This window comes from Empidonax traillii, unplaced genomic scaffold (assembly GCF_003031625.1).
Source record: "Empidonax traillii isolate 1590-97213 ecotype Southwest subspecies unplaced genomic scaffold, ASM303162v1 scaffold331:size1191723, whole genome shotgun sequence".
In the NCBI taxonomy this organism is placed as follows: Eukaryota; Metazoa; Chordata; class Aves; order Passeriformes; family Tyrannidae; genus Empidonax; species Empidonax traillii.
In genome coordinates, this window is record NW_020955524.1 from 1,083,886 (window position 1) to 1,109,319 (window position 25,434).

The 25,434-nt window shown below is 40.8% G+C and overlaps 1 protein-coding gene across 7 annotated transcripts in view; it reads left to right on the plus strand.

Moving 5' to 3' along the window:
* The first annotated feature begins 1,722 nt into the window (after positions 1 to 1,722).
* Positions 1,723 to 25,434, plus strand: part of TRIM2 (tripartite motif containing 2) — an 88,130-nt gene continuing 64,418 nt past the window's right edge. For 2 of the 7 annotated variants that reach the window (XM_027891802.1, XM_027891807.1), the window contains exon 1: positions 1,723 to 2,024. The gene's annotated coding sequence lies outside the window, so the exon portion shown is untranslated. Of the gene's footprint in view, positions 2,025 to 2,079; positions 2,104 to 2,410; positions 2,731 to 2,865; positions 3,286 to 19,872; positions 20,011 to 25,434 lie in introns of those variants that run through there. The other 5 variants (XM_027891803.1, XM_027891810.1, XM_027891799.1 and 2 more) reach the window with 4 other exon arrangements.

Consider the following 25,434-nt stretch of genomic DNA (forward strand, 5'->3'; position numbering starts at 1 on the left):
GAGAGAATGTTAATGCTTTCACATCTTCATCCAGCACTTGATTTTCACCTACAAAAAGGTGTGTGCACAGCCTCTGACAAAATACTGCTCCGTGTGATTTTCAGAGTAGATCTTCTGTATTGCATTGTATTCAATGCAATTTATGGAGCAGTTTTCTTCTTTAATTTAAAAGTCCTGGGACTTTTGCCCCACACAGGGAAACCCCCTTAAAGGGATTTTGTATTAGAGACTTGTGGCACCAGCAAGTTTTTTGTGAAACCCTGGTCTTGAACACCTGCTTGGAAAAGCCAGGTCCCAAACAACACCTCCTCCTCAGGCAGCGTGAGTGCTTTTTGTTGGAGTGTCTCCACTCTACACAAGAAAGGAAGATAAATGCTGTGGGGTTTGAAGCAATGCTTCATGCATTCTTTGTCCCATTTAGAGAGCCCCTTTACACAAGGGAGTATAGAAGGACCTCACTAAAGTTCTGGGGAAATGTTCTGTAGGCTGATTGCTCTCTGTTGTTCATTTTCTGAATGGGAGTGGAGAAGAAAAATCAGTCCCCATGTATAATAATGTGCTTCATGTTAATAAGGGTTGCTAGGCTGACAGATCAGGAGAGATATCAGTCCACTGAGTCACAACACAGATATCTCAGAGGTAGGGTTTTAGTAAAGCTTCCCCAAGAATATTGTTCCAACTGAAATCACCAATTTTGTGCAGAGTTAAACAGGTAGCTGTGCCTTCTTAACGATTTGATTCAATTTGTATTACCAGTAAAAGGGTTATCTGCAAGGGTGGCTGCAGACAGGGGAGACAAGGGAGACATCCACATACCCGTTTCACAGGGGCCACAAAACATCTGTGACGTGACTACCACTCCATGTCATTCACAAGCCACCAGGTCTGCTGACACAACCCACCCTTCAGCTGCTGACTTAGAAGGCAAAACTCCCTCACGCTGCCCAGCCCCATTACTGGGGCCCCTACATCCCAGTGTCCCCAATGCAATCTGACAGACCTGCCCTGCCCACCACGGCTGTGGGCAGGTTTGTCTCCTCTGAGCTGAGAGGAAAGTCACATAAACAGCAGTGTGTCTTTTCTGCTTCTGCTCCACTGCATGCTGTGCCTCACTGACTCATGCAGCTCCTTTCAGGCACTTCCTCGAGTTCTAACACAGCATGATTTCATGGTGTAGAGTAAGTGACTTTAATAAAGCTGATCTTTCGTTTTTGAATGGGGTGGATGTAAGCGGTATTTGGGCTCACATCTTTAACTGAGGTCCTGGTTGCTGGAAAAATAAACACACAGGGAAAAGCTCGACTCTGCAAGATGTAGTATTGATTGCTACATTGAGCCATGATGTCAAGTATATGCTTCCCTTCCTCCTTGCTTCCCACAAGTGCTAAATAATGGACCTTGTTTACTGGCATTTACAAATTATTTTGTCTTTGTGACTGATGCAATGACATGCCCCCTGCACTCTTCTTTAATTCGTAACATCATTTGGATTTTTTTAATCCTATATTTCTAATGCAGTTATTAAATAACCATATTTCTTGCCCCCCAGACACAGATCAGCTCTTATTTTATACTGAGAATTTCAGGGTCAGATTATTTTTAAAAAGAATCTAGGCCATATACATTATGTAAGGTTTCCATAGTAACAGTTTCTCTGAGGGGAAAACTGACTGTCCGTAGTTTCCACAGAAACCACTCCCCGCTGAGACAGGTGCCTCCAAGGGAAGTGAAGGGAATATAAATGAGAGAGAGAAAAAGACGTGCACAGATGTCATATGACCTCTGCGGCATCCCTGCACTGTTGCAAATTCAACTGAACGCTTCTTCCTTTATTTTTAGTTCGTTGTTTTTGATTGCATGAGTGGCACCTTCTCCTGCCCTGTAAAGTCTGGCCGCCCTTCCCTCACATGGAACTGGTTTTGCAGCTGGAGATACGGCGATGCTCCACCTTGGCAGTGAACTGACCACATCAGATACTAAAGTCCAGTGCTCTAGGAACCACTGTGCGTGGGAGAATTTAAATGGTAAAAGAGAATTTTACCCCTTTTTTCTTTTCTCTTTTTTTTTTTTTTTCCCCTGAAAGAAGTCAGCAAAGACAAACAGGTATGAAAATACTTCCTTCCAGAGAGGAACCGGAGAGGAGGGAAGCTCAATTAATTTGCCAGTCAATGGTTTTGTTCTTTTGGTGTAGAAGGCATACTCTGCTAGGAAAAATGTATTCTGAAAGATTGGGATGTAGGAAAAAAGATATTAATGCAAGTCCTAGGATTTGTTAACTGAGGAGAAAAAGGGAGACATTTCTTTAATGTACTTTAATGTCACTGAGGCAAGTATGGATTGACATTTCTGAAATCCTTTTGCACTTTTTTTTCACAAATAGTGTTGATTTGTTTTATTTTTTTTTTTAAAGGGCAATAAACCCGTGACATTCATTCAAGGCTTAGTGCAGCCATAACTACAGATTAACGCGCTGGCTACTTCATCTTCATCCTGTCATCTCTCTGCTGCTTTATGGGGAAAGCAGGCTGACATGGTTATTAAATCTGGCAGCTGTGTTGTATGCGCATGGGAAGCAAGTAGAGCACAGCATATAGAAAATGAGTAGCTTTCAGATAACAGCCTTCGTTTCACTGCTGCAAGACTTGAAAGGCAGCCTAAAAAGCTCTTTCTCTTCTTTGTAATCACCAGTCGCTGGATCAGTGCGCAAATATCACAAATACAGTTGCAAATGTAAGTATTCCTTGCCTGCGTGCTGCTTTCAGATTGCTAATTAAGGTTTCTACCTCAGTCTTCTGCTTGAAAAAGCAGAGAGATGAAAGCTGAAAACATCCTGACAGGGAAAGCTTCTCTGCAGTATTGTTCTGGCTTTCAGAGGAAGAGCTGCTGAGGGAAAGGGATGCATGAAAGCTTTCCAGAGCAAGTAGTTTGTAGTTGTGTTTGTTGATTTTGGGGATGTCTGCTTGCCATTTTGTCTGTGAGGGGAGAAGTCAAGCAAATGCAGGATGTACTTATAGAGAGATGTTTTTCTGCTTAGATTAGATAGTATTAGATATACAGCAAGAAAGATACTTCAGCTGTAAGTGACAGCTTGTGAGCACATAGGAGAGAAATCTCCCCTGGTATTTTTCACCGGGAGTCTTTTCTTTAAAAATCCATAAATGCAGATCTGGACTTCTCCTTAGGAAACTTGACAGTACCATTTTATAAGAAACGCAAACAAATAGACATCATAAGGGGCACCAGTAAGTCTGCAGCTGACCTGATAAGAACAATGAACATAGCACGGTGAGCAATGCATGTTTTTCACCAATCTCACTCTGTCTGTACATGAAGATGATCTCTATCTGCTGTGTGGCATGAAGACATGATAGTGGTTGGGAAGCAGTGGAGTTGAAGGTTTCTTGGTGTTGCAGTGATATTGTAAGGAAGAGACTTGGTATTTTTCAGTGTTTTGGGGTCTCGTAGCACTGAAGAAACAGCATCTTGTTTTCTATTCTCTTTTCTAATTCAAAGATTCTGTAGTGTAATTGTCCTTTTGAGTTTATGGCTAATTCTTACTGTGCTGTGAATGAAATCTGCTTATTGAAAACAGCTTGTGATCAGTACCAAGTATAAATATCAGATAATTGCACGAGAATTGCAGGTTGCAGACAGTTTGTTTCTGTTGCTGCGTCATGTTTCTTGCTTTATTTATAGGTATTGTCATTTTCTGGCGACCGCTGGGATACTGTAAACTTCTCTTGAGCCATGTGAAAATGTAATTTTCACAGTTAATAGGTGACTGCCATTAAGTGATTAGGGAGAGAGTATGTGTGTTATGTTGTTTGCTGCAAGAGAGGGCTAAACATATTCATGGTATAACCCCCTTGATAATGCTGCTGTAACACAGGTATGTTTGATCAATCTGTTGTTTATAAGCTTCTCTTGCAATACTTCAGCCTCATCTTACATATGTGTATAAATGCCTGTGTTCATTTTGGCAAGTAAAAGGTGATTTTGAAGCTTCGCTTTCCTTCCTGTTGTATCCTTTTTCCCTCAGACAGTCAGAAATTCATAGCTTCTCTGAAACTTATCTGTGAAAATGGTCATTTTTGATGACAGCTGTGGAGCTAAGCTTCCCAAGCCTGAGTGGCAGCCAGCCAACTGCTGAGACAAGTGGTGACCTTTCAGGACAGTGTCTCTCACAAAAATGTCAAAATATTAAAATGGCAGACATCAAATGCCGTGTGCGTGGGGAAGGGTAGTCAGCTGGCAGTCTTTCAGCTGAAGACAGTTAATCCACTGCTTGCTTGGATTAAACATTGAAAGCCCCTGCCTAATTCTCTAAAATATAGAGAAATTATTCATATGTGTCCTGAATAATTTCAGAAGTTCTTCTGGGAAGATTTGGGATATGGATGGAAAATTTCAGAGGTATTTTATTTAAAATCTGCTGAGACATCTTCGCGACAGATATCCAGTAAAGCAGATTTTGGCCTTTAATTTTGCCCTTTGCATTGTATACCAGTTTTCCTCCCAAATCTCTTATCCAGAATGTAAATGGATCCTGATGAAGCCTAAGCAAAGTTCATCAACGCGCAGCAGGATGCTGAAATTCCGATAGCATGTGCACTGACTTTTTAGGCATATGCTCACTGAATACTAAACAATCCCCTGCAGTTCTTGGTGCTGCAGCCCTGAGCTGAAACCTCATTTGCTATTACATGCATCGATGCTTTGTAACTTTCTGCGAAGGCACTGAGGTGTGAGCATTCCCGTGCTCGCTCAGATACCTTTCCCCTGGTAACAGACCAGTGACACTGGGACAGGCTGCCTTGCTGATTTCCCCCGTGCTGCATCAATATTTCTGGGAGGTGTGAAACTGCCTGATCCTCTACCTTGGCCAGGCAGGGTACAAATGAGGGAACAAACCTGTTCACCTTGTGATTGACCTCTCTTGGACAATAAGAAGTGGTACACCAGTGACTGCCCTGGACCAGTCTTGTCCAGCCAGTTTGCAGTTGGCCACAGTTCAAGAGAATTCTTAGTATTCTCCATACAGAGCACAGGGTGAGCTGCCAACACAGGTAACCCCTGCAAAGTATTCAATGTTCAGATTAATTAGTGCCAAATCCATTGTTACTTACCAACGTGCTGAAGAGGAATGTAGTCCTTTCCAATGTTTCTTTCCCTTTTTCCTTCCCTTTCAAGACAGAAGTTCTGTGTCATTCCAAGTTCGTTTTCTTACTTTAAGCAAGCATCTTTTTGTAACTCTGTTTTAGTGTTCTTCACTGCTTCTCATAGAGGAAGTGTGTCCCTCCCCATCTGTCCTTTAAAACTGGGAATCCTGTATTCCATGTATTCTCTCTACTGTAATCATAGGAAAGACTAAGTCTCCATGTTGTCCTTTTCTTTCTAATTAGTGTTCTCTGATCGCTTCTCCTTTCTCCTAATTCCCTACAAAGAATTTTGAGGCAAATGAGATAGGTAAGGACAAATTCTCATAAACATCTTAGAGAAATTTATCCGTCCTCCTTCCCTTCCTTTCTCCCTTCCCCATCCTCAAATTTCTATGTGCTTTGACACAAACATTTCTGTGATTTGAGACTTATTAAGATGAAAAAAATCTGTTTGGAAGAAAACCATTATGCGCATCTATTTGAGAAATAAAAAGGTAACTGGGGTGCCAATTATTGTAACTTACCACAGCACATTCAGATACCTAGGCTGAGTTTTGGATGTTGATCTTCAAACATCAAACCACATGTAGGCCCAGTATTTAATCATCCCTGATAATGGCTGCTGTTTTCTGTGGGCTCTGCATGAAGAAAAAATCTGAGAAAAATAACTGCATAAGCAGTAATTTCTTTTAATCACATTATTCAGGACTTGGTTATTTCCTAAGAACCTGGGCAGTGTCAGATCATTTCATTAAACATCAGTCATTACACCTGATATGAAATTCTGACTTGTCCCCAGACTGCTTACAAGCTGTACTACAAAAACCTCCTTAGCACACACTTATCACCATTCTTGTTTGGCTCCTAATCTGAATTCAGAACACCGATGTCAGTAGTATGTTACCACTGAATTGGTTGTCAGGATAGCAGAGTTTTCTTAGACATGGCCTTGAAAACGCATGTAATTAAAATTAGAAAATTACATACACTTACTGTGACCTTATTTCAAAGCTGTCTTACTGATTCACTTGGAGTGTCTCCCTTAGGCTGTTAGTGTTTAGCTATTAAGTTAATGAAGTATATTAATTGAAAGTAACTCAACTGACCAAAACATGACTATAATTACAAAACAGTTGTGGGCCACCAATGAAGATTCCCCTTAAAATCATTAAGACACTATTGTCAATTACTAAGTTATTAAGGTTCATGATAAACTTAATTACTAAGGTAATAATATTCATTATTAAGTTTAATGAAGCATGTTTACCTTTGGTTATTTACAGAACCTAAATTTCAATGTTCATAATTGGCATGAACGAGCAGCATGCACGCATGGCCCTCAGACAGTAACTGACTCATCGTGGACCATGTGCTGTGATTCAGGCAGGTGAACAGTGGGGATCACAACATGGGATGAGAGTCTTCATCTGTATTTTCTGCAAGACCAATTTTTCCCATCACTCTGCTCCTTATCCATCTTATAAGTGGGTTTCAGGAGCACTCCCACATCTGTTAAAATCACCTTTTCTGCTACCTTTTGTTTGAATAATATACTATAAGGTATGCAGTAGTTTTTATGTCATAAACTAGGACTGAATCTGCCATATGAAATAAGTCAGGACAACTCTAATTTACAAAGCCACATTATAATGCACTATTCCATGCTGAAGGTATTTAATCTTTTCAGTTTGTACACTCTTCAGATTATTTCTCATGAGGCAAGGCTGTAGCATGTGAATACAAGCTATAACTTAACTGAGCAAAGTAACCTACATAACTGAGCCAAACTTATAATTATTCTTTCTGGAAATGTATATTGCATAAACCACTAGGGTTTCTAATTGCCATTTTTATTTTGAGGTAGTTGTATATGCAGGAATAAAAAAGTCTAAAGGATCCCAGAGGGCCAAGTTGCAGTTGAAAAGGTGCAGTACCTTGAATTTCCGACGATTTTTTAATTTCAGTTTGAAACTATACTTTGCAATATCTCTTTTTGCATTGACACTGCAACTTTTATCACTTTAGTGACATATTAAACACTAAATACATTCTGACAGTGTTGCTTGACCCTTCCACAAAGCAGTTGTAAGGATCTATATGAATGCAAGCAAACAAACGTGAAGGGCTGTTGTACTCATAAAATGTCTGTCTTTTTTCATACAGGGAACAATGAGTAAAAGTCTGAAAGATTATTTGCAAGCATGCAATTAATCATAAATCCAGCTTGATCTGGATGGATAAAACAGTAGCTGATCAATCTGGTTAGCTAGTACTTTGAAAGGATTTTGCAGAACTCATTAGTTCAGGAATATTAAGATGGGTGCCTCTTTTTTTATGAGACAATAATGTGATTCCCAAATGGATTAGCCAGAAGGTTAAAAGCAAAGCAATTTATCCCCATGGTGGTATGGATTAGTGCTAAGAACATTCTGAAATCCTGTCCTATCATTCATTTATTTCAAAGCATTCTTAAAAGTAATGACCTAATTTTAAAGACAGTAAATCAGAAATAACCAAATCACTGCAGCTTGTTTGTCTCTTAGAAAGGTGGGTAGTCTTAATTTAAAGGCTTCAATATTTTTGAGTCTCCTTTACCTGTCTAGGGGAGCAATTGAAAAAAGTTAAATACCTTTTCTGTTGTGTTCCTCCCCCTCCTTCGGTTCAGCAGGAATTCATTCTCACAGGGCTCATTTTTAAAAAATGAGAGAGTTTGCAGACTGATATTGAGCTACTTCTGTTGAATGCCTTGTGATGAACCAGTCTCCACTCTTCTTTGGAAATAGGTTCACTGAAATTAGTGTCTTTGGCTCTTTCTTGGCAGAGTAGTTCCTGCTGGAACTACTAGTCCTGTCAGGGCTAGGTTTTTGAAAGAGGAGGTTGAGATCAACTCCCTTGACATTCTGAGTGTTGCCCTCTGACATACCTGAATCTGGAGGTTGCTATAGCTGTGTTAGATATGTGTGGCCCTCAGGTTTTTAATTAGTCATTAGATAATGCTGAGACGTAATTGCTGAAAATGGATTAAAGAATTAGATAACTAACAGTCAAATTATTTTAGCATGTTTGGAATTCCCTGGACAATATACCTATTAACCTTTGGCCAAGACATAGCCATCCTACAAGTGAACATAACTCATACTGCATATTCTCATGGCAAATTTTTACTTCAAATGGGCTTCCAACTACTAGTGTTTCTACCAGGTGGAATAGCCAAAGTACTCTTTTTCTCTGGAAAATTAGGAGTATGTGCTTTAAAATGAGAAATGGAGAATTTTTTCTGCTTTCCTTTTGTTTTTGAGAACATGTTGAGAGTTGACAGTGATGCTTGTAGCATAGATACCATTGTATAGTGCTTATAATGAACACCATGGTATGACATCAAAGGTCTTCTAGAAATCAATCATTATTGACGAGAAAAGAAGTCATTGTTTTCACTGTAATTGTTAGGAGACGTGATGGTTTGCTTTGGTTCTGACCTTGGTTGTTCATGCACTAAAATAATAATTGCAGCTAATTCCTTTTCTTCCATAAATGTTCATTTCTTGGTCAGCATCACAAAATATAGGTAAGGGAGGACCACCATGCAAAACACTTCTATTTCTTGGCAAAGTTCACTGATGCTCCTTGATCCTCAGCCAGCTAGCCCTTGGAGAAATCAGAGTTGATGTTATGCAACCGTGATTTGGGAAAAAATAGCTTAGATCCTGCAGGAGCAGCAAACCCACACTACTCTGGCCCTATCATGTGGAAAGCCTTTTCCTGTAGATATATTTCCCCTCTGTTTGTCACTGAGGAAAGTTTGAGTGTTGTCAGAGCAACAGGTGGCTCAGCATCAGTATGTCATCATCTGTGCTTCTGGTGAACTATTTAAATAAAGGTGTTTGTAAAGGAAGTGCAAGAGAGCCCTTCAGCTGATTGCTTTAATCAGGGAGGGGATTAAAAGTAAGTAAGTGTAGGGCTGCCTATCACACTGGTAGTGCAATTCTCTAGGTCAGTGGATTGCTATCTCTTCACAGGACTATTTGTCAATGGGTATGGGTACAAAGAAGTCCATAGTAGTTTGTTTATCTACTGATTCAGAACAGATGCTCAAATAGCAGAACTTTCATGAAGGAGGAATTGACAAAGAGTGCAGCTGGGGTGAGGATGGTACAAGGAACTCCATCCATCATTTTCCAAAAGGCACAATGAATGCCTTAATTGTTGCTACTAACAATTGTTGGCCATTTTATTTGCTATAGCAAAAGTATGATCCCACAGAGAGCCAACTTGGAAAAATACAGTGACAGGGGAGTCTCTTTTTCCCGTTCACTTGGCTTCATTCACTGAACAGATTCCATTGGCTCTGTCTGGACCAAGACCTACCAGTGCTGCTCACCTGCAAAGCTCACTCCTTGACCACCATGAGGTCTTGAGTTAGTTGTTATTAGGGAAGGAACCGCCCTGACAGTGAGGAAATAGTGTTAGTACAGTATACAATAAAAATATCAATATTTCATATTGAGGAATTTTTGTAAGACAATATTTCTTCTGAGAGAGCTGCCCATGGGAATACTTCTCCTCATACCAGAGAGTTTCCTTCAGTGCCTTGTGAACTTCAGCTGTCCTCTTTCATTGAACTGAGTGTGCTGTGCTTTGTTTAATATCTGCCTCTGCTGCAAGATTTATATTTAAGGTATGCTACACAAACACTAGGAAAGGAGAGAAGCAAGATGCCTCTGTCACATAAAAAATTTGTCTCCCAAGTGAGTATGCATCAGGACACAGTGAGGTTAGTGTACATATTCATGTGATGTTAAAAAAATTCATTTTCTGGAATAAAGCCGCTCCCTATTGTTTAATATTCAAGCTCCTACTGCAAAACAGATGATTTTAGTGGTTCTCAAATAAAGACACGCGAATTTCTGTCATGCAAAGCAATTTTTCTTAGTCTTGCTCTCAGAAATAACTCCATTATTTTGGCTGAATTTTTTTAATGAGACAAACATCTAACATAAAAAATTTCACCCTAGCCACTAAATAATGTCAATCTATTAAATGCCGAAGCAGGGTCACTTAATGGAGAAATACAAAATTACTATGCTTACAGATCATACTGTCAAAATGCACTAAAAATGCACAGTTCACAACAAAATGCTGCTCTGGGCAATGATCACGGCATTCAGTACCTCTGTCTAGCAAGGAGGTTCTTAAGTATAGTGGTAACAAGATTTCTTAGAAAAAAATCTGAATGGTAATTTATTTTGAGGATCATATTAAATACCTCTGTGACTTCTTCCCCTTCCAAAAAGTGATGTTGGAGCTTGCTGTAGAGACTGAGATTACTGTGGATGAGGAAGGAAGTGAAAAGCAAAAAGACTGGACCATCTTCAGTTTTTTTTCTTGAAATGCTATGGGGAAAATTTGACTTTTTCCTCATTCACAAGTTAAATAGATTTTTGAAGCTGCAGAATATTTTCTTTCAGAGTGCCTGTGTTCTGTTATTTTGTGTTGTGGACATTAATGCTCCTAAATCCTCTGAAGTACCACAGGGGTTTAGACATCATCATATCTAGGGATGCCAGTGGAATGGACTACAATATAAGCGTCCTTTCTGGGTGACTTGTGCTTTTTGCTGTCTTTAACCTGTTAAAATGACTAAGAAATATAGACTTGAAGTAACTGCATTAATCCAATCAGTTGCTGAATTTTAGCAATTACATTGCAATTATCACTGCCCCCTTCTGTGTGGTCTCTTTCAGCTTGAACTTGAGTCAGAAAGCAACCAAGGGCAAACAACAGTCCTTTAAAGGTGCCACATTGCTGACCTTGACGAGCATGCAGAAAAGCACAAGTGAATGCACACAAATTTTTAAGGCCTGCTATTCATCCACATATTCTCTGCAATATTACCTCAAGCAGATTTTTTTTCCTTGCATGCAAACAGATCACAGTGTGTGAGCTATAATTTAATCCATATTGTAGCCTGGGTCAACACAAAGGCCCTGGTGGAGCACTGTGATGCAGAAGGGCAGCTGTGACTGTTTTACCAGAATCAGGAGGTCCTTGCTCAAGGAATGAGGCAGAATATTCATTACTTTTAAAGCAATAAGAAGAATGAATGCTGGAAGAAATGTGGGATTTTGTTGTTGTTGTTTTTTTTTAATATAAGTGTCAAATAGAATGAAAAGCAGACTGAGACGGAACTGATTTCACGTTAATGCAAAAATGCCATAGTGATGCTGGATCCAGGTTATAGAGATTATAATTTTATTTCATACCTTCAGAAAACCCTTACTAATGTAGATAGCATTGGTACTGCTTTTGCATTTACCTTTTTTTTTAAAGTTTATTTGTTTGCTTGAGATAGAATATACAATATCTCCAAGCTTGTTTGCTGGCTAGGTAATATTTCAAAAGATTTTAAGTTCCTTCCCTTCAGTTAACATTTGCAAGAAACCATCTAGACTTTTAGATGAAAATATGTAATTTAGTTGATTTTAGACTCACATTGAATAAATAATTTAATGTCATGTTTAATTCTTAGTTATGTCCATGGTACTTTTGTATTAGTTACACGTATTAAAATTAATTACAAGTTCTTATATAGATTTCTCCTTGTAACTTACAGTTGCTATGTATACATATAGTCTCATACAAATACTTCTTATGGAGAACTTGTTTTAAATATGCGCATGTATTTCTGAAGCATTTTAGCATTCCATGAATTCCATTTCTTTTCAAATCAGTGAGAGCATATTGAACAGAACTCCATTCTTTCAGTGTGCATGTTTCATAGGTTTGCTTGAATTTTATAGACCATACAGAAATTTGTGGGAGGTGCTTTCATTCTGAAATGAACCATTTGTCTGTAAACTTCTTCGTTGTTCTTGCCTTTAATAAGAACCTTTGTATGCTTAGTCTGCTGATGTTGTCTGTTACCCATTTTCACTCAGGTTCTTATATGTGTGATTGACTCAAGAATTACTCCGGGATTATTTTGACCCCCAGTTCACTTTTCTTAGGCTGCTATAAAATGACATGACATAATTAAATCCAGACATGGGGGTGGTTTGGTTCTGATTACATGACAGGTTTAGCCATGTGCTTCTTGGATCAGGAGGACTTTTATATTTCAGTTGAGTTCTCCTATATCACTAAAATGTGTAGTGTCTTCTAACGTTAAGGTCTTCTTTCCCTCTCCTACTGCTCAGAATACCTTTATAACAGAGCTTTGCTTGAGAACTAGCATGTCCCTGTTTTTATAGGGGGATAGGTAATCACTAGGAACTTGACTTGAGAACACCTGGAATTCATCAAAATTCCCTCTTACTAGCCTGTTATAGGAGGATATTGAAAACTTGGACTGTTGTGTTTGCTTGCAGGCTTCTGTCAGTGCACACCACCATCTTTTAAAAGTATTTCTTTATCCAAGTGAATGATTCTAACCTTTGTTGTGTCTCTGCAGTTTGAAGCATTTAAATTATTTAAGTGTTTCTGCATGCTGGGTAACTAGCACACTTTCTCTAGGCTTGCTGGGTAGAAAGGGTATGGAAAAGTAAGTTGGGTACAGAATTTTTCTTGGTATCCCCCTCCCTCCAATTCAGCAAGTAGTCATAAAATGCATGGGTAGTCTCATTCAAAGAGAGGTAAACTCCTGATCTGCACTGGGAGAGGGGAGGGACAAGTCACATCTGCACCATTAGGCGCAGACCACTCTGGCCATTATTCAATGGGGTGTGTATGTGTGAAGGGAGTTAATTCCTTTTAGTTCCTGGATAAATCCATGGCTGACCTCATTGATGTGACAGCGAAATCAGTGGGAGTTCTCATATGCTTGGCAGGAAGGCACGTATTAAAGTGCTTTCTTTGAACCAAGGTCACTGCATTGCTAATCTGAGCATTTTTCCTGTGATGGGCAAATACCTCTTGGTCTCTGAGCATCATTTGCTCTTGATGCAGACGTTTGGTTCTGTGCCAAGGAAGCAAGTGGGATATTTACTGCTGAGTTCAAGATGAATAGGGTTTCTAATGGGAGCGTGAACCGTGGCTATCTTGAAGGCAGTCTTCTAGTTAATCGTATGTGTTTGTTGTGTAACATCAAGGCCTTTGCAAAAGAGTTCTTTTGAATATCTGCCTTGAGTTCTTCTGTGTGAGCAGGAACATCTCAACTCACAGAGAATTGTGAGGAACTGGAGAGGTGATCTTTTTTTCCTTGTGAACAAGTTCACATTGCAAAGGCCATACCTAAAAAGGAATTTGTCAGTTCCAGAGATATGGCTGGAAATATTTATGCTGTTATATAGAAAAGCATTCCTTGGAGACAAGTCATTATTTACCTTGAGATTAGAGTGGATGTGTGTGCTACTGGTGTCTGTGGGTCTTTTTTGGCTTTTTGTCAGAGTACCTGACACCGAATGTAGGTCTGTTTCAAAGCCAAAACATTTGTCCTTCTGAAATATTTTTTGTGGACTCTGAAGCTAACCAGGGCCAAAGAGTGTTTCAGCACAGTTTGAAAAATCCCTCTAGAAGTGCATGAATCGCCCCCAAACAACAGTGGAATTTAAATATTGTCTCCAGATTCATTCACATAATTTAATGGAGAAATGCCTGTAGTGTAGTATAGCAAGGCTCAAAGTAGCTTACAGCCAGCTTGGTTAGCTTATAGCCACCAGTTATGGCAGCATGGTGCCCAAGACAGACTGATTTCCTTCGCTTCCTGTCTGAGCAGGTTTACTGTTGTTCTACAACCCCAAAGTTAATCTTTGCCCACAGTGCATGTATTTTTGGAGGTGCATCTCCTTTTATTAGTGCATTTGTGTTATGCTTAGAATAAGTGACCTTAGAGGTGGTAGGAAATTTTTTAAAAAACTTACCCTGCTGATGTAGTTATCCTGTTTATTGGTTTTCAAAGGATGTATTTCTTAAGTCAGTAATGAGAATAGTAACAGTTTGTATGTCTGAAATGTCTTCAGTGAGAGCTTCAAAGCACTGTAAATTGTAAATATATCCACACAGAACTTCTGTGAAGTACATAAGACATAATATTACCACTTTACAGAGGGATATAAAAAATGAAATCACTAGTGCAGATCTAACTAGAACACCAGTGATAGACGTGATGTACATCAGCTGTACAGCCCGTGTTTTCTTTCCACACAGCTTCTAATTCTATAATTGTATTTTTGGGTACAGGTACCATATCATAATATTCTTCTGCTTTTCCACTCCTGTGGAGTAGAGACATAAGTCTCTCTGTGCAGTGTGGTGTTATTTACACTATTAAGTTCTCGCGGGTATCTCTGTTTGATCTGATCCTTCATGTAGCATTACTGATGAGGTTGAAGGAACCATGACAAGCCTTGAAGAGAGGCAGATTCTGGATAGGAAGCTGGCACGTTAGGGCGAGATTCCAGCAATTGTTCAGCAGTGCAGGAAGGAGTAGTTGTAAACCTGACCTTTCTGTGTAGAAAGGCACAAAGAGAGAGGTGCTGACAGGAGTTGTTTCACTTAAGCCATTTGGGCACAGGGAGACTTCCTGTACTATATGTGGCCTCCAGAGGTTAGATACATCCCCAGAGTCTTTTCTGGCACTTGCTAGACCTCAGGAGGCACCAGCAAAGGGTTAAATAGTTCCACGGTGTGCTGCTGGCTCTCTAATTAGGAAGTGGTCCAAGAGCTCAAAGTTCAAAATGCACATGGTCTGAGCTGGGACTGAGCCCAAGTTCCCACTGATTGCAGCCTCGTATGTTAGTGTGCTGCATCTGCACATGATCTCTTCCCTTTGCCATTTCTGACATTTGTTTTCCTTTTTAAAATGAAAATGAAACAATTTAGCTACAAAGTTTCGCTTCTTTTGTTACTATCTAAAGTCTTCCATTGCTTGAGCTTATGTACTTTCTGGGAATAATTTGTGACCCACTTTATAATTGAAAGCAGGCCAGTAAAACATGACAGAAATATTCTCACTCCACTTCATTCTGCAGCATCAGGTCTACTCCCAGCTTTGGAATAGATATGAACTGGTCAGGCTGAGCCTTAAGGGACCTGAGGTTCCTTCTTGGCTCCCAAAAGGAGACACAAAGGACAGGCAAAATAGCATCCAGCTGAACTTGTGTTTTCAGAAGAAAGGGCAGAGTGAGGCTGGGCTGGGGCCACAAAACAGGAAAGGTAAAAAACCCACAGTTTCAGCAAGCAGACAATAAAAACTAGAAGCTAGTTGCTTGGATAGTAATATGAAAGAGGACAGAGTAAAATGTTACCCATGGAGCCTGCAATCCAGGGAGTGGACAGAGTTCTGCTGAATCATATCATATAATCATAGAATATGCTGAGTTGGAAGAGACCCATTAGGATCATCAAGACCATTTCCTGGCCCTATGCAGGCCACCCTGAGAATCCCACCGTGTGCCTGACAGCGTTGTCCAAATGCTTCTTGAACTCAGACAGACTTGGTCTGAGTGACAGTGCTGTGACCACTTCCCTGGGGAGCCTGTTCAGTGCCCAACTACCCTGTGGGTGAAAACCTTCTTGATATGTCACCTAAACCTCCCCTGAGTCAGCTTCATGCTGTTTCCTTGAGTTCTGTCATTGGTCATGAGAGTGAAGAGATCAGTGCCTGCCCCTCCCCTTTCCCTCACAAGGAAACTGTTGACTGCAATGAAGTCTCCCTTCAGTCTCCTCCAGGCTGAACAGACCAAGTGCCCTCAGCTGCTCCTCATTCGTCCTCCCCTCAAGGCCCTTCACCATCTTCGTTGCCCTGCTTTGGATTCTCTCTAAGAGCGTAATGTCTTTCTCATACTGAGGTGCCCAAACTTCACACAATATTCAAGGTGAAGTCACACCAGTGCAGAGCAGAGCAGGAAATCCCCTTCCTCAGCTGGCTGGTGATGCTTTGCCTGATGCCCCCCAGGACACGGTTGGCCCTCCTGGCTACCAGGGCATAATGACTCATGTTCAGCTTGTCATCGACCAGGATCCCCAGGTCCCTTTGCACAAGCACTGGTCTCCAGCATCTCATTCCCCAGTCTGTACACACAGCCAGGGTTGTCCCATCCCAGGTGCAGAATCTGGCACTTTCCCTTGTTAAACTTTCATATAGGTTGGTGATTGCCCAGCCATCTAATTTGTCAAGGTCTCTCTGCAGGGCCTCCCTGCCTTCGAAGGAGTCAACAGCTCCTACCAATTCAGTGTCATTAGCAAACTTATTTAGTATTCCTTTGAGTCCTGCATACAAGTCATTAATGAAGGTGTTGAAGAGAACCCAAATGTTTTGTTTTCAGATGCAGAAAACTTAAATATTTCTCTTTTTTTTGTCTGTCAAAATCTATCTCTTATCCAAATTTTTCCATGGGAAAACAAATTATTACTATGTTTTCAGAAACTTGCCTTTTAATAAAATAAAACCACACCTTCCTTTAGAAAATACATTTCAGTAAAACATTTTAGTTTTTGCTTGAAATCAAACAAGGGCTTACAGGAGCTTTTGGAACCTTGTGTTTAAGATGACATGGTTTGGGGGGTCAGAGTTTTAAGTTTCACCCCAGAATAAATAATAGCTTCTGGGAAATGACAGCTTTTTGCTTATGAGAAAGGTGATGATTCTGGTCTCCACCTTTTTACCCTCTCCTTTTTCACCCACGTGTTTACTGTTTACCTCTGCTGGCTCTTGGGCTGCTTAACATGGCAGGGAGATGAGTCAGATCATTAACCTGTCTGAAAAACATACCCAGCAAGACAAATTTGGTCTGTGAGCTTTCATACCATTCCAGGAACATGCATGAGAGAGGGGCAGGCCTGTGCAGCTGGGAATGGTGGTGAAGAGGGGGAGCGGGATCACCCTTTTGGTAAAAGTAAGTTGTTAAATCAGCTTGACCATCACACTTAGCTGGTGCCTGGGTTGGTATCGTTGGCAGTGCTGATAACAATCTTCCTGCGTCATACAAGGCTTAAGGACAAAGAGGCAGCTTCTTCCTTGGCATAATTCTGTAAGTGGAGTCGCAGGAGTTGTACTCAGGGTGACTTTGTCTAAAGTGTGCCTTTTCAACATAGTCCACTAAATCAGCTCATTCTTGCTCTCTCTTTTGTTTCTTTATTTGTGGCTGCACTGAATTAGCATCTTAAATAAATTGCCATGGGAATCAGAGATGCAATGGCTAGTTTGCTTTCTCTTGTGCATCTACAAACAGTCTTTTCATAGCAGTCTTTTCACAATCTCATGTACAGTGTTTGGGCACTTGATGCATATCCATCAAGGGCTTTTCAAGCCTGTCCTGGTGGTTAAAATATAACAGTGTAAGGTGCATAACATATGATATATGGTTGATGGTAGAAGATTTCTAGCACATATTATTTATATACACAGATGAAACATCCCTCCTTCTGAAGTGACTTGGTATTTATTGTTCCTCACTCTCATACTGATACATTATTTCTATATTTTGTGACAAGTGGATTGTAGAAAAGAAAGAAGAATAGGTAACTTGATTTGATGAAGCAGGGCATTCTCTTCATAGAGGCCAAGGTAAGAAAAGAGAGCTTTGTAGGAAGAGAGAAAGCTGAAAAGACAGGCCTTGTGATGAAGAGAGCTGTGGGAGTGGATCCATAAGAAAGAAGAAACTCTGAAAAGGCCTTGAAGTTCAGGAGAAGAAAGCATGGCTTTCATAGGGGTGTAGGCAATGTGGCTGTGGTATCGAACAAAAGATGACCTCAAATGCTGAATTTTTTGTGGAAAACAGTGCAGGTGCATTGCGAATAAGATCCAGGCTCACTAATCAAAATAATTAAAGTAATCAAATACTGTGATTGCATGAGGGATCTCAGCAGAGATTTGCATGTTAAAAGTATTAGAAAAGAGCTCTGGTAAAATAATAGTGTGGGTAGCACAGAGTTAACTAAGTAGCAAATCTGGGTAAAAGTCAAAGCAGTGTAGCTTATATACTTGGGTGGCAGCTGATGGAGCTGTGCAATTGCACCAGAATCTCAAATATCATTGGAGAACGTGCCTAGTATCTCTCACTGTGAAGAAAAACTTGCAAACGTGACCCCGCTACATTGTGATGCAGCGCTATGTGCCAGAACTCATGTGCAGCCTGTCAGCAAGAGCCCGAGAGCTGTGATGTGCCTTCCCATCTGAACGAGGTGCTAACTCCAGCATCTGCTTCTGCAGGGTGTTCAACTCCACTACCAAAGCAGAGGGGGAGAGAAATGACTTTTGCCAAGGCTGCACAGAGATGAATGTAGCGTGATTGCACTGCTTTAATTTGACCCCAGAAAAGGATGTTAAAATTAGGAGCTGTCAAGGCATTTAATACAATATGCCTAAAACACAGGGTGAAATATGGGACTGGAGAAAATCAGAAAGCTGAACAATACATATGGATGCTTGTAAATCACTGACATAAAGTGGCACAGGAGCCTGCACAAGCAAATAGTAAAAGCTGGATAGACTATACCAAGAGTAGGGTGCCTTTGGGATTGTGAGGAAGAAAGGGGTAGATGCTTATAGAATAATTAATCAGAAGGGTCAGAGAAAAAATGATTAAAGCCAAAATGATGCCATGGGTTTTAAGGAGTACTTTAGTTATTTCCAAAGCAAAAAAGAGCTCAAAGAGCCTGAGGCTTGAAGCACAAAGCATGATATTTATGCAGGGAGTTATTATAAAACACTTGATGAGAGTGATTTTGGTGGCAGACAGGCCTCACAGCGAAACTAGAGGCATAAGAAAGTAGGACAGAGCTGGGATGAAATGGGATCAGCAGCTGTAAGCAGGGTATTCAATTAACTAGGAACAATTCAGTTCAAACAAAGGAGAGAGGAACTTGGGGAGACAGGTGGGATCGTAGATGGCTGAGGCAAGATTAGCAGGAGCTTGTATTTCAGGGAGTATTCACCCTGTGCAATACCTCTTTTGTCTCTATGTGTTAAGATCAGTAAACTGACAGAGAAGTATTTGCTTCTGTGCTACATTACCTTTCCTTGAATGATGTGGGGGACGGACAGGGGGCCACAGTGTAGTGCTGAAGAGAGGGGAGACTCAACACCTCCACTTCTAACAGCAGTGATCAACTTGGTTCTCTCACAGAACGTTACCCTAAGGTGCCTCTGTTGTGACTCTGCTCTTTCGGGGAGATCAGGACCAAAAGAACAAGCAGTTAGGATGGAGGTGAAGCGAAGCAGTCATAGGAGGATCAATGAAGGTTGAGGGGTCAGGTCAAGAAGGTCAGGGTAAGACATTTGTGACAGAGAAGTGAGAAATGCCACTGTCAGCAAATAAAGCATGTTAGGAAGGATGAGAGTAAGAGAGAGAGCAAAGAGAAGAAAAATCAGAGACTTTGCAAGTGAAACTTCTTTTCAGTGAATATGAGCTAAACTTAATTTACAGGTTTTTTTGTTCATTCGTTGGTATGTTTGACTGACCTAAAAGAAACAATGCATTGGAGATGCCTGCGGGCTCTCTGAAAGTGTTTGTATGAATATGCAGCAAATATGTGCTTTTCCTGAAGTGACCTATTGATTCTTTTTTTCCTTCCACCTTAAGCCTTTTAATGCCTAGCAGCAAACCGTAGCTTTGGGCACTAGCCCTTCCTAGTCAGTCCCCCTTGTTCCCCTGCTTAAGAATGAAATGCAATATCTTGAACACCCAGAATGCGAAGAAGCTAATCATTGGCTCGCATTGTGGCTGGCAGGGCAGACCCGCCTCTTTGGCTTGTGCTGACAAGCTGTTTATGTTTGTGCAAGGCCACCCTTTAACTCAGCTGCCCGATGGCCGTAATGGGACCGACTGTCTGAATGCAGGGAGCTAAATCTTCTGCTCAGAGACACAGCGAATTTCAGCCTCTAATACTCCTGCGTGGACTCTATGGAACACTAGTAAGTAGCTTTCTGTCGTCTTCTGGCTTTTCTCATAAGGCTAAGGGCATGTTTTAGCAAGGCAGGTAGGCGCTGTCATTCAGAGAGGCAACAATTAAAGTATTTTCCTCTGTCTAAAGTGAAAGAGCAGCTACTTTGTATGCAGTGTCATGACTACAAGGACCACACGATTTCAATCTCAAATGAGACCTTCTTGGGAGGCAAAAGGGAAGAAGTTACTATTAACACAACCCATTTCAACTTCCTAGGTTATTTTTTTATATGTGTATATATAGGTATTACTTTATTTAATCTGCATCTAGTTTTTTATTTTTAGCTACATTTCCAGTATTTGATCATCCAGTCATATTTCAAACACTAGCAGTTTTTGCAAGGTTATGAGTAGCATGGTTTGGAAAAGTGGGAAATGGCTAGAAATTAGATACTATAAAATGAATGCTCCTCAAAATGCTGATATGTGCTGTCATATTCAAGATATATGCCTAGAAGTAGAAGAGTAAAGTTACGTTCAGAGATTTCAGTCCTCTCTGTTGACTGCTATTGGGAAATGTTCACAACTCCACAGAGCAAAAGGCTGCAAAGATGGAACGAGCTTGACTTCTTGCATCTTTAATATGCCCTTTCTAATTTTCAGAATTTGAAATAAAATATTACCTGCTTGGACAGTGTTCTTCAGTTTAGTCCTGCATAGCATATATTGATGGACTTTTTAGATTTTCTCTTTTACCATTTACACCAGCAAAGAAAATCTTAATGTCCCTGTCAGAGCTGGCCACCATGCAGAATCTCAGAACTAGTCTGCTCCTGAAGTTTTGGCAAGTCTGTGTCTAGGTTTCATGTGGTAAGTGAGGCTCAGACTATGAGTTCAAGATACCTGGGGGAAAAAAGTAGCAGCCACTGTAAATGAGTGTGTTTATTGTTCCTGTTTTTAATATCACAGGAAAGTAAGTTTCAATCAGATCTTCATTAGCCTCGAGTCATGCCAAAAAAAAAAAAAAAAAAAAAAAAAAAAGCAAATCTGAAGCACAACCTGATACCGTGTTCCTTTCAGCTTGTTTAACTTGCCCAATGGAGGTACCGAATAGGGGGATGCCCTGGGGATGTGCCCTCCTCTCTGCTGTGCTGCTTGTGTTTTGGGGCTGTGCACAGCTTCTGCAGACAGCCCTGATGTAGTCTGGAGACCTTTGGCTCAACTCTCCTGCTCATCTGTAGGATCTTTAGGACTGCATCAATGAGTCGTGAATTGCAGAGGGTCAGTCAAGCAATATTATGTGTGGGAAGCAGTGGCTAAGAGACAGCTAGACAAAAACTTTCAAATAAAATTGGTCAGATTATGGGCAGCTGTTGCATTTGGTACATTTTAACTAGGTGGGTCTTGATGCTGATGGTTGTTCAGCTCTGAGACTGAGCGTCCTCTCCAGCAATACAGTGCATGTGTGGTAGCGTATGAACTAAAGCTAATTACAGAAATAAGCTGCTTCTGTGCCAGGCTGTGAACACAATCCAGAGTGTTTCAGTCAGTTGCCCTAAGTAGCAGATAGATACTAAGCCTTGATTAGTAAAGATGGAAATGAAATTGGTTTTTGTCTATAGATTAAGAAAGCAGGATCTCAGTACTTAAGTGACAGTGAAAGCCATGAGATACACACCTAAGATTTTTTGCTGTGCTCTCTCAGTACATAGTTAGGAGTAATCAATATGCTTACCACATTGTCTCTCTCTTGACTAAAGAAAGAACTCCCTTGTGCATCACGAGCTCAGCACAACATGGCTGGCTTTGTAGGGGCAGACTGTGCCCGTTTGATTTGCATCAGGGTAAAGAGGCAGAAGATTAAAATTGATTTTTTTCGTCCCAGAGAGATCATTTTGAGGATGAATTCACAGTGCTTGCTAAAACAAGGTGCTGAATCAACATCCTTCATTTAAAAAAAATGCTCTCAACTGCATAAGCTATAATTGCACTTTTTGATTCTGAGATGGTAGGCGGTTTGTGAAAACAAAATTATTTATTAATACTCATTAACAGAGCATTCAGATAGCCTGGGAAGCAGATAAGCATATCGTCCTCAATCTACAAAAGAGGGAAATGAAATTTGCAAAAAAGCTGGAAATAGAACTAAGATCTGCTACCAGGGCTGTGTTTTTACTGTGATTCATTCTCTTCCTCTGGCTCTATAGGCGCTCTGTATGTTGACTGCAGGATCACTTGCCAACATTTTCCTGTGGTTGAGGAAAATGCAAGCACATTTGTAATATAGCTATTGTTCGTTTGTTCTTCCAGCACTTAATGGAAGGTAATGATTTGGAGATGACTGAAACCCTGACCAGTATTTCCCAAATATACTTATGGTTACCAGATTACTAAGACTACTAGATTTCCCCTTCATTGCCCTTGAGAATGTCAGGCCAACTCCCAAAATGGATCAGTTTCTTGGGAAAGAACAACTTTGGATTAATGAGTTTTGAGTTACTAGAGCTGTAATTCATGATACTGGGCATTTGAATTTTTAGTGAAAGCAGGAGGCTTCAAGGGTTATTTTCATCTCAGGGTTTTGGACTATTAGTAGGTGCTCTGCTGATGTGTCCTACGTCCTTGACACACATCAATTAAGGTTATGATAAGGGAGAGCCTGTGAGTGAAATACCACATGTGCCCCCCTCCCATCAGCTTTTTGAGTCTGACCAGGAAACTGAACTGTCAGGTAGCAGGAAAAAGTCTGAGGGACTGAAAGAAGCAATGGCAGCCTTCTGTCAGGTTTGAATAGAATTCCTTGTAAAATCACTCACTATCAATAGAACTCAGGTCTCCATAGGGATAAAGGCTGAGATTTGCAAATAACCCCTCCTCAGCTTCCTTGGGTAAGTTGCCCTCTCTCTTAAATCTGAACCCTCTTACTGCTATCCTCCATGCTAATATCCTCAATTTTCACCCATACCTATGAAAGCTTTTAAAATATTTCATTTATGGTTTGGGTTTTTCTTTTCCAGGTCCTTTTTCCTGGTTATTAGATCCTTTTCTGGGTAAGGGTTATTGTTGCCACTAAAGTGGAATGTACTAGTTGGTTATAAAAAAATGAAAAATGCTTTTCTATTAAAAAAAGAAAGTGTAGCAGGGCTGTAGTACGCAGATCTCACTCATACATCAAGAGCAGAGAGTCTTCTTCTATTATGTGCATTTTGTTTTGGTGGTGTTATTTGGAGGAGGCACTGCACTTAGGAAAGAAAAGGATTGCTAGGCAGGTTGTAGATAAAAAATTCACCCCAGGATAGAAGAGGAAGTTTCTCAACCAGGGATTTGCCACAGGGCCCATTCTGCAGGGTGGCCTGAAATATAATGGAAAACTTGGGCCAAGACAGAAAGAAAAGGGATCACTTCGTATCTTCCTTGCCTGTGGCAGAGAGTGAATTGGAGTAGCTAAGTGGTCTTCAGGTCTGTAGTCCCTTAAATCATCTGTATCTACCAGTGTCCACTGGTGTCTTTGACTTCTCTCCCTCCTGTCTGACTGAGATGCCTGGCCTCCCTGCTAGCCAGCAATGCTGACAGAAACAAGCATCAGTGTATTGTGGCTCTGTTCTTATGCTGGGTAGACATTCCCTTGGACTCCATAGGTAAGTCCTAAACTTTCTTCTTACTAGAATCACTGGCTTACATAACAGGCTGTCTGCATTGCTGCTTTGCTTTGATAGTGTGTGTAAAAGTCACAGTCTTACAAACTACCTTCTTTCAGGGTACATACAGGACTTGTATAATATTAGCTGCGGCCTCCAGATGGTCCACCCTGATTCCTCTCTAGATCACTTCTCAGGACCAGAAAGCAAATTGTATCCCAGTATGTGCTCAAGTAGGCAGGAAATATTATAGATGCCACTGCTTCTTCATCCATGAAGAAGCTTTTAAATATTTCAGTTTCCTTCCTTTTTGCCTTTGCCAAAGGCCTAAGAAAGCAGCAATTTAAGCTCGTAGCATAAAATGTCCCTAATTAAGAGGGTAGCTTGCTGTGTTCTGTCCTGGTTGCTGCTGTCTAAAAAAAATTATCACGGCTGTCATCGGCCTTTTCCTCTTATCACTGCTGGTTCACAGCATGTGAAACTGAGAAGCATAGTATCCATTAAGATTCAGGAATTGTACTGCAGTTTCCTTCCTGAAATGAAATCACACTGGGGCTTGCTTTCTTCTTGACATCTTTCTTCATAGGCAGCATCTTCAGTTGACACTTTACCTAATGCTCCCTAGGGTATGGTGTAACCCCCTAATGTAACTTAACTGTCAAATGTTAACATTTGTTATAGTAATATTCTGGCATGGAATTCTGCAGGTCTTACTCTGGCAAAACTCTCACTGATGGCAATGGGGAGGCTGGTTACTTAAGGACTAAAATGGGACTGTGAGAAATAGAATCTTTTCTCATATGTGTTGTTTAATTTCTGCTTCTGATTGGGTTGCTTAACTTTAAAATGGTACCCTTGGCCTTCTTTTCTATAAGTTTTTGAATGTGTAAGAGCAAGCTGATAGGTATTTGATGGTGTTAATATCAAGTCCAGCATTGCAGTGGCTGAACTTTCCACATATTACAGTTGTCATTTGCGTGCTTTCATGAGACCACCTCTCTAAAGAAATCTGCCTCCTTCTCTCCATTTTCCTATCTCTTGATACCCCCTCTTCTCTCTAACTTTGTAATCTATGCTTGATATTCATGCTTTGGGATCCAGAGCTACATCAAAGCATTTTCTTGGGTCCTAATGGCACGGAAAATGTTATGCTGTCACACTCCAGTACATAGATGGGAAAATGCGAGCCAGGGCTACTGTGCTCTGGCTGCAAAAGAGAGGATATAGGAGTGGGAAGAGATGATCCTGTGGATAGAAAGAGATGGGGCAGCATCTTTTATATGCATGGAGGTATGTAGATCAGGATATTTTCAGTAGAGAAATCTTGTTTCCCATGTGCCCCAAAGCCCTGCACAGCCTCAACCCTCTCAGACTTTCACTCTGGCTTTTAGTGTCTCCTAGCCTGAGGCCTCTCATCATTAGACCAGGTCTGCAGCTCATGCTTGTGTAGGGAGGGCATCTAGCTGCTCTGCCATCTGTGCCCCCACCTCAACCATAAAGTTCACAACCTCTTCATCTTTCTGCTACAACTCCTCTCCTCCCATCCTAGTGCTACCTTTTTTCCCAGACCTCCCATATCCCATCCTCCTGAACCTCTGTGTTCAATACCATTTAAGATGCTTGTCCTCCCTGCCTCGCAGTCCTTGAAAACTTCCCCAGAGCTCTTCACTCCTTGCCGTATTCTCCTCCTACACTCTGTCTTCCTCACTACAGCCCAGTGTTTGCAGGCTGAGAGACAGGGGCTGTTTGTTCTCCCCAGGAGTCTCAGGTTCTTCAGTGCAAAGGCCTCAACACACCGTCCTTTACCTGTTTCTT